The sequence below is a fragment of the Pan paniscus genome, chromosome 16, assembly GCF_029289425.2.
Source record: "Pan paniscus chromosome 16, NHGRI_mPanPan1-v2.0_pri, whole genome shotgun sequence".
Classification (NCBI taxonomy): domain Eukaryota; kingdom Metazoa; phylum Chordata; class Mammalia; order Primates; family Hominidae; genus Pan; species Pan paniscus.
In genome coordinates, this window is record NC_073265.2 from 82,746,313 (window position 1) to 82,760,822 (window position 14,510).

General features: G+C 43.2%; 1 pseudogene across 1 annotated transcript; it reads left to right on the forward strand.

The window, feature by feature from the left end:
• The first annotated feature begins 6,429 nt into the window (after nucleotides 1-6,429).
• LOC100971808 (putative uncharacterized protein UNQ9370/PRO34162) lies at nucleotides 6,430-8,406 on the forward strand (annotated as a pseudogene). The gene has a single exon (XR_008621036.2). The product of XR_008621036.2 is annotated as a putative uncharacterized protein UNQ9370/PRO34162 (transcript).
• The last annotated feature ends 6,104 nt before the right edge of the window (nucleotides 8,407-14,510 follow it).

Below are 14,510 nucleotides of genomic sequence, written 5' to 3' on the forward strand. Positions count from 1 at the left end.
TTTGTTTTTATTCTCTTCCTTCACATTATTGATTTTCCTCAAATATCTAGGGACCCCATTAGCTTTCTGCATGCCAGGAATTTCTTATGATATCTACCCTATGGCTGGTATGCCTGCCTGTTGTCCAGAGCTTTTATGAAGTTATACTTAAAACAATAACAACAGCAAAACAAGAAAACTCTTGTTTGTCACTTTAAGTGGTATGGATAAGATTATAAACAGTAACGCATCTTAAACCATCATCTGGATCCTCTAACTTGCTCTTTTTTTCTCCTCTCAAGATAGTTTCAAGGTAGCTTTTTTTTGTATAGATGCTGAAATCCATGATCTGTATAGCCATTTTGGAAGACTGAAAGAAATACAAGTAAGGAAATAAACAATGCCACTATTCCCACCACCATTCTAGAGATATCATTAATATGTTCTTGTTTCTCTTTTTAGTTATTTTATGCATATGAAAAAATAGAATCCTATCGTACATTGACTCTTGTAGCATGTTGTGTTTATATTCATAGAATGTGAACATATTTGCATGTTATTAATATTCTAAATATTTTTTAGTAAATGTATAAGATTGCATGTTTATACCAAAATTTATTGACTCAATTCCCTCATTGGTGAACATTTCCATTCTTTAGTGCAGCAGTGAGCATCATAACAGGTACATCTTTGCTCATGTCTATGGTTGTGTCTTTAGAATACATGAGGGAAGGGTTTTGCAGAGACCATTCCCTCCATAATTCCAAACAGGTGTCCAGAGAAGTTACACCAGCAAAGAGGGCTGTGATTTAATGTGAAAATTCCTTTGCTTTGGGTGATGGATATGAATAAGGAACACAACCTCGTTGAATGTAATGCTTCCCAAAGCTAGCCAATCATCAATTATCTAGGGGTATTTATTTAAATCACAGATTCTTGGACCCACACTTGGAAATGCTGATTCATTAGGTCTAGTGCTGGGCCCAGGAATTTATATTTTTAATAAGCTCCTAGGTGATTCTAATGGTTAACCAAGGTTAGGAAACAGGATCTAGCAACTGCAGAGCCTGGGCACGGGGGCTGAGGGTAGGAGGGACAGATGCCAGGTCCCTGGTGTTTCTCAGTGAGAAAGGTGGTGATGGTGAGAACCGAAAAGGACATTCTGAAAGTAGGACTGACCATGTTGGAGACTGTTTTGAAGTGAAAAGCAAAGGTATGAGCTCCAATGATTACTTAAGGTTTGGAGCACAAGAGGGAGACTTGGTTGATTGTGGTGGCATCAGCTGTTTGGAAGGAGAAGATAGCTTTGCCCAGGAATTGAAACCTGGATTTCAGTGGGCTCTGTAGTGTGTACCACGTGAGACTGGGAAGTTCCCTTTCCTTCTCTGGGTCCTCAGCGTTCGTGTAATCTGAAGGCATTGGACAATATCAGGGACTTTTCAAGCTGTGGGAGCCCAAAGCTGCTATGGTGGAGGGGTGACTGAGAAGGTGAAAATCCTTCTATGCTCACTCTTACCCTCCTCCAGAGACCCCAAATTTATTTGCTTTAAATTAGAGCCCCGTGTAAGATTGTGTCTGCAATTTTTTTTTGCTGCTGCCAGAAAGTTTGAAAATCTCCAGACTAGATGACCTTTCTGTTCTAAAAAGCCATATTATTTTGTGAACCAAGACCGCGGGGAGGAAGAACAGGGAACTGAATGGATCCAAGGGGCCATCCGGAATGAACATTTCAGGCCTCATTTGAATTTGAAGGCTGACCCGTTGGGTCATGGCAGTAGCTCTCAATTTCCACCTCAGAATCAGTGTATCGCCTGAGTCAACTCAGAGTGACCTCCAAGGAGAATTCTAGTTGACTTCTCATCAGATGCTTATATTTGACTTACTGGGGGAAGTCCCTCACTTCACAGGACCCCAAAGTCCAGAGAGATGATGCTGGTTCATATGTTAACACTTTGGTCATGTCTTGCTGTTTAAGTATTTCAACAATAGAGTATGTGTGACCTTCTTTCAGCCTCCTTTCAAGCTGGGAATTTAAGGTGTTCTGTGGAATGTTATGCAAACAAGCCTTTGGCTTTGATCTCTGAGAATTCTTAGGAGTAAGAAGGGAGAAGATGAGCTGGGGGCCTGGAGGGATTAACTGTGAAAACCTGGCCAGGCTTTGTTGGACAGGGAAGCTGGGGTGGAGTGTGGGGTGTCTGGGGAACAGATGTGAGCCTGAATTGATCTTCTGCAGCTGCAGACAGAGGTTTGCCAGAGGTGACTGCGAGTTCCCGTGGCGGCCAAAAGTCCTCTTGGGGTAGTCCACCAGTGGTCTCTTCTCTGACTGGAGCTGGAGTTAGTGTAGGATTTTTGCAATTTGATTCCAGCAACCATGTAACAGGTTGGATGGAGAAAGGATTTCTTTTGACAAGCCAGGGATTTGATGGGTCTTATCTCTGTGTTATTATATTCATTTCTAAACATTCCAGAGAGGTGATGGAGGAACAAAGCCTGCCTTTCTCAGTAATCTTTTATTACTTTGTGATCCCGATGAAAATGATGGGCAGGGCAGGGTAGGGCAGGGTCAGAAAAACTGTCTCCCCTAGAGCAGCGTGTCCCCGAGTTTGTTACGGGGAATACTAGTCCCGAGAGATGCTTCAGATGATTTCATGATCAAGTAGGTTTAGAAATTCTGCACTTGGTGTTTTCCTCTGGATATTCCCAATGCACATTCAAACACTAAAGGCTCTGAAATATCCTATAGTCAAGAATTCTCTGAATTTATTGCACTGAAAATTTCTCAGTTGGCCAGAGAATTACAATCATTTTAGGTGGAGAAGAGGCACCTGTTCATATCAAATAGATGGAACTTCAAGAAGGGCTGGCCTCCAGGTTGGGAAATCGAGGCATCCATGATGTGCTCACAGAGTGGCATTCCTGAAGCTATTCCTTTCCTCTCCGGTGGCATCAACAACTTGGGAATTTTTCCTTAGCAACCCACTCTCTGAGTTATTCTAGATAGAGTAGCTCTGCTTGCGATTTCATTTGAAGAACAAGACCAATAGCTGAAAAGAGCTTGAGTCAAATTCCCACACAGAGGGAAAAACATTCAGAACTTAGAATGAAACTTTTACTAATTTATTTTTTATTTATTTTTTGAGATAAGGTCTCACTCTGTCTCCCAGGCTGGAGTGTAGTGGCTTGATCACAGCTCACTGCAGCCTTGACCTCCTGGGCTCAAGAGATCCTCCCACTTCAGCCTCCTGAATAGGTAGGACTGCAGGCTTGCACCACCACGCCCGGATAATTTTTAGGTTTTTGGTAGTCATGTTGCCCAGGCTGGTCTCGAACTCCTGGATCAAGCAATCCACCTGCCTTAGCCTCCCCAGGTTCTGGGATTACAGGCCAAATGAGGCTATTTTTAATGCCAGCTTCATATTTCCTCTCTATTATTCAGAAGGAACCAGAGGTGGCCAGAATGTAGCATCCTTTTGGCCAAAGTAAATATTTCAGGGACAGATAGCTGACCCATAAACAAACCAGGCTCAAATAGAGCTTATCTCATGACTTGAGGCCCAAGAATTTACAAATAGGTATTGTCTTTTGCACTAGACTTGGAGTGGTGGGGATGTGAGCCCGTTGACACCCTTTCCCCATAAGAGAGAGCCTGATAAAGGAATGAGCCAAGATGTGGAGAAATATCGGGACTTGATGTGTCATTTGAGTGCCTGGATCCAGCCAAGCCTGGCATCTAGGCTGTTTGGTTATGCCAATTTGAGTTTTCTAAGTGTTTTTACCAATATACTTTTCGTGAGAGGCTTTTTCTTGGAGCTGAATGTCTGAGATAACAAGAATTCACTTAAACGCCCCTTCCCACCTTGCTCCACCCCTAAAACCAGAGCAAGCACTATTAAATAAATTATGACAGTCACCATTGTCATATAATTTAAAATAGTAATTTACTCTCTTTTGTCCTAGAAGATACTTGGAAGTTTGTCTAGTACAAAGCTCCATCTGATCCTTCAGGTGCCTCTACAGAATGTCCACCAGGAAGTTTTCTGGCTTCTGCTTAAATTGTCCTCAGGACCAGACAGCTCAGGGATGCTTGAGGAAACATGTACTATTTCCAGGCAGCTTTAATCAGGCTGATTGGCATCTGCCCGCCTGTCATTTTGCTTTTTGGTCCTGGGCCAACTGCAGACCAAATGTAATCCCTCCTCCATAGGACTGACTTTCGGATTGTTGAAAATAGCTAAGCCTCCTCTCTCACACACCAGAAAAATGTCCCCAGCTCTTGCAGTCGGGCCAGTGTTGGTTTTCTTCACTGCCCTACCATGAGCATACTATAATGGGTTGTGAATTTATTTCAACACGGGTGGCTTTCATCTGTGATTCCAAAAGTACTATACGTCCATCATAGACTATGCAGAAAGGTAAGAAGAGGAAAACGAAAATTCACCTGTGAGTAAGCGGCCAAGACATGAGCCCCTTTGACCTTCTGATGGCTCTTCCTCCATTAGTTTTATGCATGTGCCACACACGTGGTTGTGCTGGTGTTGTGTCCCCTTCTCTCTGCCCAAGAGGTTGGCCTACAGTGGGCCACACTTGCACAGGGGCTTCTGTGTCCCTGGGTTTCTGCTCGGTTTAGACAGTGAGGTGCTCAGGGCACAGATCTGACAGAGGAGAGATGTCAAGTTGTTTATGTCCCTGATTCCTCCCTGTGGAGTTGCCTGGGGCTGATTTGTCCCTCTCAGGGCAGCCTACTTAACACTTCTCTGTTGTGCCTGCGGTGGCTTCTGCCCTGGGCCCTTTGCTACTTACTAGCTTTGAGCTCCTGTGCTGGCCTTTTAGTTCCCTGCTCCTACCCCTTTGTCAATGACCCATCCTCCCGTTGTCCTAGTTGAGTGCTGTTTCCAGTAGGAACTTAAAACTGATATGATTGTATTTTGCAAATAAGAAACAGACTCTGCACACTGACATATAACCTGCTAGGTCATTTCTTGGGATATCAAAAACCTCTTTTCATGTTGTTAAATATTCCTCTGCAACGTGATGAATGGCTGAGTGGGTTTTAGATATATTTTAAAACAAATGTACCAGAGTTTATTTCAACTTTGAGGAAGTTAGTTTTTCCTCCCAATTTACTTTCTTCTTATGACTTTGAAAGTACTTTGGTGAATATCCTTGTCAGTAAATCTTTGCACATGTTCATGTTTATTTCCTTAGGATAAATCTGCGGAAGTAAAATCTCTAGATCAATAGAAATGAACATCTGAGAAACTTTTGCTGTATGTTGCCAGATTACCCTGCAAAATTTTTAAAATAATTGATGCTGCTTCCAACTACCTGTAGGAAGATTTGTTTTCTGACACTTTCGCCAACATTTATTTAATATTATAATAAAATAATACCGTGTTTGCGTTGTAATAGGTGCTCTCCATTCCTTTGAAGATGAAGTCCCTAGGAGTGAACACAGACTCCAGGATAGAAAGGAACAGACTCCATCACCTTCTTTTTCCTGAGCATAATACCTTCATTTATATAGCCTGAGATAGTCACTGTGGTAGGCTGAACAATGTCCCCTCCAAAATGTCCATGTTCTAATCCCTGAAACCTGTGAATATGATACTTTTCACATAGTAAAAGGGACTTTGCTGATATGATTAAGTTAGAAATCGTATGGGGAAATTATCCTGGATTAGCAAGATGGGCCCGGTGTAATCACAGGGGTCCTTATAAGAAAGAAAAAGGTGCTGTGATGATGGAAGCACAGAGAGAGAGAGAGACAGAGAGAGAGAGAGACAGAGAGAGAGAGAGAGACTAGAAGATGCTATGCTGTTGGCTTTGAAGATGGAGGAAGGTGTGTAAGAGAGAGAGACTAGAAGATGCTATGCTGTTGGCTTTGAAGATGGAGGAAGGTGTGTAAGAGAGAGAGATTAGAAGATGCTATGCTGTTGGCTTTGAAGATGGAGGAAGGTGTGTATGATAAACGCACCTGACGGTGATAACTTGACTTGAGCATACACTAACAATGACCCTCTGATATGGTTTGGTTTTAGGTCCCCACCCAAATCTCATCTCGGATTGTAGTCCCCACATGTGGAGGGAGGGACCTGGTGGAGGTGATTGGATTGTGGGGGCAGTTTCCCCCATGCTGTTCTCATGATAGTGAGTTCTCATGTGACCTGATGGTTTAAAAGTGTGGCACTTCTCCTTTGCGGCCTCTCTCTCCTGCTACCATGGTAGACGTGCCTTGCTTCTCCTTTGCTTTCCACCATGATTGTAAGTTTCCTGAGGCCTCTCCAGCCATGTGGAACTGTGAGTCAATTCAACCTCTTTCCTTTATAAGTTACCCAGTCTCCGGTAGTATCTTTATAGCAGTGTGAAAATAGACTAATACACTCCGTATGGCAGATGCACCTGAATGTGTGTTCAGAGTCCCAGGCTAAGAAATCCGGGAGTAGCGACCACCCTGGAGATCCATTCCTTATTTATGAGGAACATCTGAGACCCTGGCCTGGTCCATGGAATGCAGGCTGAATAGGGGATCAAGGCCCTTTATTTTGGGTAAAATGAAGGTTGCCAGGTGAAGATTGTTTGGGGGAGGGCGCTAAGTGAAAATGCTATATAGACTGCATGCCTTTTATAAGTGCTTGCAGTTCTTCTGCCCAGCCTGCTGCCACTGGACTCTCTTCCCTGTTTGTAAGCTCTCGATAAAACCCCGTGTCTTATTTACTGGCTCCAGGTCTCTTCTTTGGCCTTGTGAACATGGGGTCCTCCCCATTGGAGTCTACTGGGGCTTGGCACCACAAGGTGTCACAAGCCAAGGAATGCAGGTGGCCCCTAGAAGCTGGAAAAGGCAAGGGAACAGATTGTCCCCGAGAACCCCCAGGAGGAACACAGCCTTGTTGATGCCTTGACTTCAGACTTCTGACCTCCAGACCAATGAGAATAAATAAGGGGTTGTTTTCATCTGGGAAACCTGTGGCAATTTGTTAAGCAGCAATCGGAAATTACTACAGTCCCTTTCTTGTCTCCCGTTGGCTTATGTTATTTCCTGCTAAATCCAAGATGTGTGGTTTGTGTATTTGTTTGTTTCTGCGTGTTCTGCTGCTGAACGATATCAACCCGCTCTTCAGTTTTGCCTTTGGTTCTCAGGATCTCAGCTGGAGCTTTGTCTCTGCGCTTGAAGTTAAGGGCATCAGAGCAATCCCGGAAGTGTGAGGTTGCAACAAATAGCTGCAGGGAGCCAGGTGGTGTGTCTTCGGAGAAATGGCTCCCAACCCTCTCTGCAGCTGGAAGGGGCTCTTTTTTTTTTTTTTTTTTTTTTACAGGCCCTCTCAATTTTTTTGCCTAAAATGTCTCTTTCAAATCCTAGCTTCTGAATTCCTTTCCCACACTTTCATCTCTCCTTTCCATAATTTACTACTTTTCCCACTTGATCATCAGAACATGTTAACATAATACAATCCTTGACACTTGAGGGATCTTCTCTTACCAAGTGCTTTCACATAAATGATCTCATTAAATCTTCCTATCGCTGTGCTTGGTAAGTAGTGTGCGGTGTCGAATTAATGACCATGCCCCTTTCCCACAAAGAAACATGTTTTTACTCCCAGGGTTTCCTTAAATAAAACTCTAAGGCCCTGGACATCAACATGGACACACACACACACTCTCACTCACAAATAAGGTACATAGCTTCTCACCTGCACACACACATTGTGTGGAACTCCTCTGGGTTCAATATGTTAGGAGAGGCATCTTAGCTTATGCTACAAAGACAGTCATGATCTTTATGCAAATTCTAGAGCTCCAAGAGGTCCCTAGTTTCTTGATGATCTGCAAAAGGTGCTCACCTGCCATGCACAGGACATGCACGGATCATGCACCCCTAGCCATAGCTCAGGTCTGGCTTTGGGTGAGCCTGGCCCAAGGCTGGAAGCAACAGGAGAGGGCCTGGCAGAGCAGAGGGGACCTTTTTTTCCCTGCTCGCTGCCCTGCAGGCTGCTCAGCATTTTCCAAACCTCCCCACTGCTCCTGGGGGGGCTTCACAATCGAACATTGTCAGCCCAGAGCTGACACCCAAGCTGACCACAGCCCTAAAGCATGCTGAGTGCCTCTTGGACCTGAATTCCCATAGTCTGTACCGAAAGCCACGCCCCAAGGCTGCAGTTTACCTCAATCTCAGTTTGCCTTTGAAATCTGTTCACAGGCTATCTCTGAAAAAGTCCTTTGGGTTTGGAAAACGGGACTTTGAAAACAATTCCGTTTTTATTGTAGATTCAGGGGGCACGTGTGCAGGTTTGTTACCAGGGTATATCAGGTGGTGCTGAGGTTTGGGCTTCTATGGATCCCATCACAGAAAATGGGACTTTTCATTAATAAAGGCTCCTGAGGGCTTAATCCAGAGCTGGGTTCCCCATGCGTGCTCAGTAAAGATCTGCTGATGGATGGGTTACAACACCCTGTCACCTTCAGTTTTCTGTTTTGAAATAGCTTTGTTAGAGATGTTCAGATTTCTGTTCTCTGCATTTATTTTTATTTGAGTCCAGGAATCAAATGATGATGCTATCTGGTCCCAGCAGCCTAGAAAGGCAGCTCTCCCAAGCATTTCTCAGAGGCTACACTTTACATGAGTCCTAGGCAAACAGAGAGGAGGCCCACCCCACATTACATACACTTCCCGAGGGCCCAGGCCCTGCATAGGCTCTTGGCTAAGATGCTGCTTTCAGAGTTGGAGAGGGGAGCTGTTTGCTGAGTTTTCTGACACTCTTAACTGTTCAACTGGGCAGAGTTGTGGTTTGTTCAGAGAAGAAGCTTGTATTTAGGGAAAAAGTCATGGACAATGAATTTCTAACTAATAGAACATATTTCAGAAAGGCTGTATGATGAAGCAGAAAGAGTTGAAAATTTGGGTTTGGAAGACCTGGGTCCAAGTCCTGTTGTCGCAACATACCAGTGGTGTGGTCCTGGGCAGGTTACTGTGAGCTTGTTTCCTCACCTGTACGATGGGTATAGTGATAATAATGATCATAACTTACAGGGTTGTTGGGAACCCTTGAATGAAAGAATGAATCTGACCAGATGTGGTGGCTCACGCCTGTAATCTCAGCACTTTGGGAGGCTGAGGTGGGCAGATCACCTGAGGTCAGGAGATCGAGACCAGCCTGGCCAACATGGTGAAACCCCATCTCTACTGAAAATACAAAAATTAGCTGGGCGTCATGGCAGTCGCCTGTAATCCCAGCTACCCGGGAGGCTGAGGCAGGAGAATCGCTGGAACCCGGGAGGCAGAGGTTGCAGTGAGCCGAGATTGCGCCACTGCACTCCAGCCTGGGGGACAAGAGTGAGACTTCGTGTCAAAACAAAACAAAACAAAACAAAACAAAACAAAACAAAACAAAACAAAACCAGGCATGGTGGTGTGCGCCTGTAATCCCAGCTACTCGGGAGGCTGAGGCAGGAGAATCACTTGGACCCGGGAGGTGGAGGTTGCAGTGAGCCAAGATCACAACCACTGCACTCCAGCCTGGGCGACAGAGGAAGACTCCATCCCCCCCGCCAAAAAAATTAATCTGAGGCATCTGAGGCTGGGCGCAGTGGCTGTAATTGCATCCAAGAGTTCAAAACCAGCCTTGGCAACATAGTGAGACCCTGTCTCTACAAAAATAAAAAATAAAAAATAAAAAAATTAACCAGGCATAGTGGCACATGCCTATAGTCCCAGCTACTCGGGAGGCTGAGGTGGGAGGACTGCTTGAGTCTGGGAGGTTGAGGCTACAGTGAATTATGATTGTGCCACTGCACTCCAGCCTGGGTGATGGAGCGAGACCCTGTATCAAAAAAAAAAAAAAGAATGAATGAATTTGAAAGCACATGGTATCTTGAGTTTGTGGCTTCTACTAAGGTTTGATTTTTTGCAAGTGGGCATAATATCCTCTGACCATTTCTGCTATGAAACATCTAGTTCAATGTTAGCACATGGTCTAACGCAGGTAAGTACTCACTGACTCAAGAAAATTCCTGATGAATGCAAAATTGGAATTAGGAGCTGGCTATTTGCTTTTCAAAACATTTTTCTGCAGTGCTCTTTTTGATACCCAAATCTCTTAGAGTACTGACCAATAGAAATATAATGCCACACATTTATGTAGTAAAAAATTTCCTAGTAGCTACATTTAGAAAGTGATCAGAATAAGAGAAATGAATTTTGACAACATAATTTCATTTAATTCACTATATCAAAAATATTACCTTTTCAACATAGAATCAATATAAAAAATTATTAAGGAGATATTTACATTTCTTTTTGGTAGAAAGTCTTTGAAATCCAGTCTGTGATTTACACTTACAGCACATCTCAATTCAGATATGGAATTTTTACCAGAAATACTTGATCTGTATTTAGAGTTCACAAAATTTACGGTTGAAAAGTAGATTTGTATACCCAAGTTGTTCCAAATATATTTAAAGGTTTTTTTGTTTTATTCTGTTTTGTTTTTGTTTTTTTTTCCGAGATGGAGTCTTGCTCTATTGCCCAGGCTGGAGTGCAGTGGCACGATCTCCACTCACTGCAACCTCTGCTGCCCAGATTCAAGTGATTCTCCTGCCTCAGCCTCCCGAGTAACTGGGATTACTCGGGTGAGCCACCACGCCTGGCTAGTTTTCATATTTTTAGTAGAGACTGGGTTTCACCATGTTGGCCAGGCTGGTCTCAAACCCCTGACCTCAGTGATCCACCTGCCTTGGCCTCCCAAAGTGCTGGGATTACAAGCGTGAGCCATTGTGCCCGACTGGTTTTCTAAGAATTAAATTGAGTATCAGTTTTTTAATTTAAATTTATTACAATAAAATAAAAATTCTGTTTGTCAAGGGCACTGGCCACATTTCAAGGACTCAACTGCCAAAGTAGCGACATTATTGGACAGTGCAGACTTGGGGTGATTAAAATTTGCTGTTGACATTCCTGTCTAGATATCCTTTCTGGGGTCTTGTCTTGAACAGATATTGAAGTACCGTTGTAAAGGTTAGAACTGCAGCTCTCAGATCTGGGGATCTATTGAAAATACTGATGTCCAGGTCCTCTTTGATTAAGAGAAACTGAACTTTTCAGGTAGGCCCTGAGCATGAGTATGTTTTTCAAAACTTCCCAGATGATTCAAATGTGTCGCACCAGTTAAATGCTCTGGAAGATGAACTTGGGGCTAACTCATTGCAACATGTCACTCCCTGTTGACTGAGCAGTCTATGGAGATCTGAACAGAAACAAGTTGGGCTTCTGTTACATTTTTTTCTTTTTAAAAACAACTCCTCTCTCTGAGCTTTTACAAACTTTTAAAAGTCTTATTAATGTCCTTACTAAGTGTGAGAATTGTATCAATGCATTTTTAGCTGCTTTATTACTTTATAAATTAAAAAATAGTTAGCCTTTGGGTCAGCATTAAGTTGACGTGTTCTGGGGCTCTTCCCAAGAACATGCTGTTGCCAATTTATTATAAATGTTGAGGGCACCTTTCAGTACTGTGTTAATGCTTTTACTTATACTTTTTCGTAAACTGTATGATCGTAGCGAGATCACGCATGCCAGAATTCTAGCACAGCTACTTCTTGCCAACATATATTGACATAACGGCTATCATTCGATCGTGACTCACAGCAGTTGATCAGCCTAATTGGTTTCAGCAACATGTCTGATCTAACTGCAGTTACATCATTGTGGTTGAGTTCGTTTGGGTGAATTTCCAGAGCTATTGTTTTCGTGTCTGAATTTGCCAATTGGTCATTTATATGCCTGTCCTAGTTTTTATAGTGTGGGCATTTGCATTACTTTATTCATCTACTATTCTTCTTTCCAGAAACCTAACAATAGTTTTTCGTTTTACTTGTTTAATCAACAAAACTTGGAGGTGCACCACCTACCTTGCTCCAAGGCACTAAGGTAAGTCTGATTGGCAATTGGACTTCATTTAGCTTGCCAGCTCCAGCTGCTGATTTCACGGTGTTGAAAAGCATTCTGACTGAATTCACACCTAGGCTCAGTGGGAAAGAAAGTTGTGATTGGAGGAGAGAGTGTGGTCCCATTGGCAAAATGTTTTCTGCCCTGTGCTGGGAGCTGAGGATATAAAGACAATAAGCACTTATTCCAGCAGAGATAAAAAATTAGGAACCATTCTATGATACTGGTTTATAGAAAGTTCTATAGAAACACAGAAGAGAAAGCAATTTCTCTTCTGTGGGGGGTGTGGGGGCAATGGTGGTGGGGATCAGGAGAATATGAAGTTGTCACACAGGTAATATTTCAAGTGGATCAGGAAGGAATTCTAGGAATTTGGCAGAAAATGAGGAAGAGCATTTTTTATGTGTGTGTTTTTCATACTTTGATATGTTACTATCAGAATAAATGAAACTGATTAATGCTATTGGTCAAGTTTAGGTACATTAATATTTGCTCCTCACATATACCACGAAATCTGGTATCTATTTGTGAGAAATTCAAGGCACTTTGCAATGTCTGGCCTGCTTTAATTTTTTTTGTTTCATTTTATTATATTGCTCTTCTTTTGCTAAAGTAATGAGGTTTATATATATACATAAACTGAGAGGCTGAGATTACTGCCTGGCACATAGTAGGTAATACATATCTGCTGAATCAATGAATGAACATATTCAGATTACCTATATGTTTAGTGTAACTGGAGATCCTATCAAACGCACTTGTTATATATATATATATATATATATATATAGCCTGATAAATATAGATATAGATATAGATATAGATATAGATATATCTCTCTCACATACACACCCCTTCCTACCATCAAAGCAACTAATTGCTGATGTGCTGATGGAACAACACCAGCAGGCAGGACGATCCTGTTACAACATATTCAGATCATGCTGTTCGGCTGAAGCCCCAGTGGTTTTCCATGTCTGCGAACCGAAACCTTCTTACCCGCTGCTGGCCTCTTCTCTGGGTGCTAAGCCCCTGCCCCCTTGGGCTGAGATCACTGGGCTCACTGACCTTCCCATGACTCAGCCAGGCTGGTTCTTGCCTCCGGGGGTTTGATACTTACTCATTTTCCCCCTGCTTGGAACTCTCTAGCTCAGCATGTGCTCATGACTGGCCCCTCACCTCCTGAAGGAGGTTCTTTGCTTCTCATGGAGGACTTTCTCACCCGCAAGTTTATTTTTATTTTTAATTTTTTTTGAGACAGTCTCACTCCGTCACCCAGGCTGGAGTGCGGTGGCGCAGTCTTGGCTCATGCAACCTCCACCTCCTGGGTTCAAACAGTCCTCCCATCTCAGCCTTCTGAGTAGCTGGGATTACAGCCACATGCCACCACGCCCGGCTAATTTTTGTATTTTTAGTAGAGACAGGGTTTCCTCATGTTGGCCAGGCTGGTCTCAATCTCCTGACCGTCCAGTGATCCATCCATCTTGGCCTCCCAAAGTGCTGGGATTACAGGTGTGAACCGCCACGCCCATTGCAGTCGCTCCCACTCCACCATCATTCCCTACTTCCTCCTTGAGTTTTCACCAGTGCAGGTGTCACGGATATGCTACAGATGTTACTTACTTATTTTGTTAATTGTCTATTTCTGCCCCCTCCTCTGAAGCATGTCAGCACCACAAGGACCAACGCTTTTGTCTGTGGTGTTCTCTGTTTTATCTCTACTGCTGAGAACATAGTAGGTGATGCGTATTTGAATCAAAGAGTGAACATATTCATATTGTGTGTGTGTTTAGCATAAGTAACTGGGGTCCTAGCATATGCAACTTATGCATTCATATCGTATGTATTTTCCACATCATAAACATTCTTTAACATGGCTTTTACTTCCCATATCATTTTAGCTTGTGCATATGTAATAATATGTGCTGTGGTCTAAATGTTTGTGTCCCTCCCCAAAATTCATATGTTGAAATCCTAACCCCCAAGGTAATGGCACTATGACATGGAGCCTTTGAGAGTGATTAGGTCATGAGGATAAAGCCCTTGTGAATGGCATTAGTGCCCTTATAAAAGAGACTCAAGGGAGTGCATTTGCCCCTTCTACCATGTGAAGACACAGGGAGAAGTCACAGTCTATGAACCAGGAATGTGGACCTCACCAGATACTGAATCTGCTGGTGCCTTGATCTTGGACTTCCCAGCCTCCAGAACTGTGAGAAATAAATTTCTGTTGTTTATAAGGCTGGTCAGTGTACTAGACTATGTTATTTTGTTATAACAGCCCAAACAGACTAAGACATTAGGCTACGCAGCTCGCCTGTTCTTAGGTGGTTTCAGTCCTCTGCTGTTCAAAGTCTGTCATGAACCTCTTGTTCATAAGTTCTCTCCCTTTATATAGAAGAGAAGTTCTCTTCTTTTATGTGGAAGTGGTGTTGCTGAGTGAAAGGGCATGAACAATTGAGATCTGAACCCACACATCAAACTGTAGAGCCTCATTTTGAGGTAGAATTTCTTCTTTTCATGATGTTACCTGGTAAGGGGCATGTCCTCAGCTTTTGGGAGGCGCAGACTGCATGGGAACTGCTGAAAGGTC